Source organism: Taurulus bubalis (assembly GCF_910589615.1).
Source record: "Taurulus bubalis genome assembly, chromosome: 11".
Taxonomy (NCBI): domain Eukaryota; kingdom Metazoa; phylum Chordata; class Actinopteri; order Perciformes; family Cottidae; genus Taurulus; species Taurulus bubalis.
Window position 1 is genome coordinate 14,143,116 of NC_136599.1, and position 6,511 is coordinate 14,149,626.

Consider the following 6,511-nt stretch of genomic DNA (forward strand, 5'->3'; position numbering starts at 1 on the left):
CCATGTTTTTATGCCCATCTATAAATTTTAACGAGGACCATTTGATTGTTCATAAACGTGTCGTTAATAAGACTGCATCCGAGGTCCTTGCTCAACATAAAACCAGCACCACTTTATGCATGCGCAACAATTCCTATTAAACAGAAAGCCTGAAGAGAAGAAAGAGAAAAATGCATGCAGATGGCATGAGCAGGTTCGTTAGAGGGCTAAGCAAATGAAAGATTTCATTACAGGGATAATGTTACTGTTGCATCTCATGGCACACGTTTACCGTTTGCCCTGCGATATATGTGTCAGGTAGCAGGCTGCGAGACAAGTCTGAACGCTTCTGTATTGTTGCAGCGACACTGTGAATAAGACAATACTAATATACGAAGAAGCAGAAGTGCAGAAGTCGCCGGGGAACACAAATTAGACAAACTGTGAGATAAATACTGGAAGTTAAATGCACATATGCAGATGGTTAAGGCCGACCACAACATGGCTGATGCATTATACATCTTTAAAGCACCATTTGGGACTTTGGTGCAGGAGTGTATTGTGTATTTTTGAGAAAAGGTGATGCCTGTAATTGTGATGACATTTAATTATATGTGAATGCATGTGTGTTTTTCATGTGGTGTGGGCTATTTATTGTGTGTGCCATGTATGGTGATATGCGTAATGGATGTTTTGATGTTTAAAATGGGTTTTTAGTTTTTTTTTCTTTAAGCGATTAGAAGTGAGTTGAAAGAAAAAGGGAATTGAACTGTTGCAAACTTTAACATGAGGGCGTTAAATATAAGGATGTTTAGACCTGCAAAAGGGAAATTATAGTAGTGCAGCCGAAACAAACCGCACTTTACTCTGCAGGAATTAACTCCACTGTGGGTACACCGTGTTCCACAAATACGACATGTTTCATCAGATGAGCAAATCGAGTTTAACCAGAGCCCACATTTTAAAATACATTCGTATTTACGTGTGATAACTATGTGTGCAATGCATAGGAACAAATAACTGGAAGTGTTGGGATTTTAAAACGAGTCTTGGCTTTGTCATCGCCAAGCTACAAGGATCACATGACGTCACTCATTAGCCTAGACTATTCTCAAATTAAGTCAAATCAATTATTACGCTTGGAAATGCACTGATCTAATACTCAATAGTTGGACTCCATGGCGCATAACTGCATCAGTACGCGTTGGGAAGTGCGATGTTTGTCATGGCTGCTGAGTTCAGATTCAACCATGAACAGTAAAAGGCCAGACGCCAGACCTGAACCCGGATAGCCAAACGGCGTCCTGGTGAGCGCTGATGAATGCGCAAGTCTGCGGCGAGTCAAACATTTACACACAGAAAAACAGCCGTTTAGTATATTTACCGTATGTTCAATTGAATTGGCTTAGAGTTGTCTTCGGGTTGAAGGTCTAATTCCACATATTCTTCTGCTGCCATTAAGCAGAATGAGGAAGTGCTTAGTTGCCATGTATTACCATAACATATGGACATATAAATACATGATATAGCTCGTATCTGTGTCCCAATGAATAATCCCCTGTATTGTTTTGTACTGTTTTTGCGTTTATTTGTGTGTGTGTGTGTGTGTGTGTGTGTGTGTGTGTGTGTGTGTGTGTGTGTGTGTGTGTGTGTGTGTGTGTGTGTGTGTGTGTGTTATATAGTTAGTGTGTTTAAATGACAATGGAAGATTGTTTTAACAATGTATCTAATCTATGTTTCATGTGTGATAATAAAAATGATTACGTCATTAAATATCCCTTTGTTGTTTTATCTTATTTCAGGCATATCTGTATTTGCTGTTGTTCTTCCTTTACACAAGTGGAGTTGCAAATAGACAATTTAAGATTCATATTATACCCTCTAACAAATGCATCCCTTTTGCACCACCTAACATTTTCCTATTTAAAACCTTACACTTATTCCATAACGTTTTGGAAACATAGCCCAACAAAAACAGAAGTTGTGGTTCGTCAATTTCGTTTTGATGATCCACCATCAATGGAAAAAAAAGAGTAAGCAAAGCAACAATACACGATTAGAAAGAGATACATGTTGGTTTGCTTTTATGGTCTTTATGTTTGTCAATTCCATTTTATTCATATAGTCCAAAATCACAAATTTGAATGTTTTACAGTCTGTGCAACACACGACGATGGAGCATACTTTGTGTTTTCATCTTAAGGGATGTACTGGGTTTGTCCCAAACATTTCTTGGAAATTAATTCATTTATAAGAGCTTATTAATTATGTTATGTTAAGTGATGATATCATTCCGCAACATATACACCTGTCTCTGACATTGCTCAGTCACACGATTCCGTGTTCTATTCATTGCAATTTAAAATAGGCATCAGAAAACTCAGAAGATGGGCCTATCGGGATACAGTTCGCATGTCACAGCTTTATGGAGCTGCTGTTTATATATATATATCTATATAGATAGATATATCTAGATATATCTATCTATATAGATATATCTATATATATCTATATAGATAGATATATATAGATTTATATATATCTATCTATATAGATATATATATCTATATATTGATATATTTTTATATATATATATATATATAGATATATATATATATTGATAGATAGATATATATATCAAAAGCCGCAATATTTCAAGTGGACGCTAACAGACAAAAACATTACAGTGACACAGTCTGAGAGCATCACGCCGCCGCAGTGCAGTGAGGCTTCATATTCATTTGAAATGGTGGAAAAGCAAGTGTTTAAGGAGCAACGCCTTTAATCCCACATATCTCTTTATTAAGGGTTTGCTTCGCCTAAATGTACTGGGCTAAAAATGCAGAGAAAGATAAGCAGTCTATTGAACAAGGACGCTTCCATTAAGATCATGAATCTGTCCGCCAGGTAAACAACATCTTCCTGACTCTTCAGACTGGCACAGTGTACATGTCTGAGAGGCAGACCATGACAGGATGCAGATGACTGTGTTTGTGTTATTAAAATGATCGAACAGAGACAAACACAGAGCTCAACAGGCTGATTATCAAGACCAAATAACTTCCTGTGCATGCCAATTAAAGACGATCCATCTTAATTGCCAATGTTTTCACTTCCATCGCTACACATCCACTGTGTGTCATTTCTGAGTGGATGAATAACAAACGAACGATGCATTGAAACACTACTTTCGTTGGTCAGTCCTGTACGATCACGTGCGCTAGCTATAAGATACAGTAGAGAGAAAAGTACATTATGTTTTCGCAATAGTGAACATATACAACATTGTATTTCATCTCAGAAAAAGTCCCAGCACACGAGTAGAACCTTTGCCCATGAACCCCCAGATCAAACAGCATCTCGTTCAGCAGTGCACCTCGGCAACATTTTGACCATATAATGCACTTCAAATCTGTATAAGGACATTTCAAAGTGCACGTTATATTATATTCATAACGACCCATATGCTGAACAGAGAGTACCGCATAGTATAAAGTTCCTGTGTGATCAGAAAGGCCACAAAATGATCTGTATTACCGAGACTGTGCAGTGGACAGTCTCTATCATAGAAACCCGCTGCAAATAGCTTGATTCAAACACGCCTCTTCATTATTAAATCTTCTTTCAGACTGTCCCATAAGCATTGTTAAATAAAAAGTCGTGATAAAATCCCTCCGTTTTCAACAGACCACGTTCTGTGACATATTACAGATCAATATATCGACCAGGCCTGGCGCATTGATATCAAGACAGTTAGTCTACATCTTGTATTCTCGCCCTATAACACATTTCCTTGGTTACAAAATGCGTAGTAATTAATATGGGATAATGATCATGAACCTTTGCTTAAAAAAGAAAAAGAAAAACACGCCATTTGTGATATGTGTGTTGTCTAACTGTTGTTTCTGCGGATACAGAAACATTCACAGTTCTAAAACCACGCAATGCGGAGGCAAAATGTTCCCAATTCATTGGCATAAAAAAGGGAGTTTTATATCATCAACAATATTCAAAATAATAAAACTGCTGAAACATTTTCTAGTAAAAAAAAGTCCCTCGTCTTCTAAATTAAATCGTCTAATAACTTTATCTTTAACAACGCGTTATAAATAAAGCGCGAGGAGCTCATTTTCATAATATCTCACAAGAAAAGTAAAAAAAACATACGTCGGAAAAGAAGAAAAGAAAAAGCAAAGCCTTGAGCATATTTGGTTCTTGTCTGATCCTGCCAGTAGCAGTAACACATATTGAGCTGTCCCAAGGAAGTGGCTGACTAAAGCCTTCAGTTCCTGCGCGCCACTACAAAGTGAAATAAATGACTTTATGTGTATATGGTTTTAGGGGGAATCTGTGCAGCTCTCGGGGCTGTTTCCAGTGCTGTAAAGTCTTTGTCAGTGATGCATTCCAAGGGAGACACTCATTCACTGAGCTGAATGAAAATGACTTTGGATTCCAGACTGTCTCTTCCAGTTGCACTACCGCCAAAGGAAGGGGGGCTGAGACAACAAGGGCTAGATAGAGACTAGATAAACACTGGTCTATAACGGACAACATGACTCTTCCATAAATAAGTTATTGCGTTCCTCTTGGATCATTTCTTTCTTGAACACTTATTTTGTAAAGGCCTATATTATTCTCACTTTCACATTAATAATCAAATGTGTGACTGGTTTAGAAAAAACATCAATACGCTCATCCTTGTGATGGTTAGTGGCTCACTGCTATCGTTACTAACTAATTATGTTATATGTGCAGCAATACGTCACATATTTATATGCTATTGAAGTTTAAGTTCTTCAAACTGTAAACTATAAAACAAGGATAAGAACAGGTAAAGTATGAAATGGATGAGTGACGTTATTTACAATATTAATAATAATAGTCTGACAATTTCTGAACCTCAGTTAGCAAACGTGACATTTATTTAGTGGGATGATTGCTGGTGTCCTTATGTGTGTTAAAGTTTGAGGAAAACTCTTTTAAGGTAACAATTATTTTAGGCCATATGTACATTTTACCTCTAGGTATAACACTTTGAATTAAAATTGGACATTGTGATTGCACGACATCATTTCAAGAATTCCAAGAAGCCGGCTATTAGCATTTACAAGAGCAATACTTCTTATCCGCTCATGGACATGTCAATACGCATCCATCCCCTGTTACAGACCCAGCTTCATTTGTCAGATACATGACTGATTCAAATATGTGACATCTATCTCCTGGTATCCATCCATCCGTCTAGATTTAGATGATCATAAAGCAGCTGAAACCACAAAACCTAAGCAGACAGTCAGTGATGACAGATGCTGTATAACGCAGTCTAAAACTTTACCCCACGTTGTTTACAACCTATTCTCCTCCTGAGAGCCTCAGAAGGTTTTACAGCCCACCACAAAATAACAGCAAAGAAAGAAAACGTCTCTGTTCAAGGTATTGCAGCTCAGTTCATTTACAATGCCATTTGCGGGGACCTGGGTTGACTATAGGGGGTAATTCAGCGGAAATTGTGCCCTTGATGAAGACGAACTGACGTAATCAAGGCAGTTTCTTGTTGCCGAGCCAGGAAGCCAACCCCAACAACATGAAACTACCTAAACCACGCTCCAGCTTCGCGCAAAAGGGTTTCAAATCCATGGAAAGGACAATGCATGCAAGCCAAGAGAGGATTAACACTATTCAGCACAAAGAGAAACAGGCGAGTACAACACAATAAAACATGCTCTGAAATCAAGCTACTTTCTAATAACTGCCTGTCAACAACTTATATAGCCCGACTTGACTTTACGTGTTCGCTCATGTAAAAAAAAAGTGTCAGCCTTAATATGGTATTGCTCCAATTCCATGGATGAATATAGCAGCACAGCACAATGCATTCAACCGTTCCAAATAAACTTCAGAAAAAAATTCAGTCATCAGAAACAAAATGGAAAAATAATCAGCAGCCAGCATTTTGATTATAGTGACAAAGCAAACAGAAATCAGCGAGCCGCTGACTGATCCACAACTTATAAACTATCGACGTGTGAGGACGTGCACCGTGCGTGCCACGAGAGCTGTCAGGCAAGCTCCCCCTGACGGATGTTGCACACTTTCCAAAACAGGAAATAAAAATATTACGTGAAATTGGACTCCTACCTTCACTTGCTTCCTGCAGTCGCCTTCCCGGTGCGTCCAGCTATCCACGTGTCTGACGTGTAGCCTGTTGTTATTATTGTTCCTGCAGCCGTCGCGGTCCCTTTTATCCACCATCTTTCTTATCTCCTGCTTCCATGAAGCTCCATTATCCCAGGTGGAGGCGGCTGCTCCTTCCAGCCCAGCGCCTCGGCTGGACCATGCACATTGCAGTCTCTGCTATGGATTAGCCCTCCTCCACACACACCTTTAAACGCATCTTTACTGCTGCAGCACATTATATTTGCAGATCATAAAATCCACCCCCAACGCTTTCCAGGGCGAACCTGACATTAGAATTTTATGACCTTGACTTACTGTGGTCACCTGGATAATATTTAAATCAACGTTATGGTCT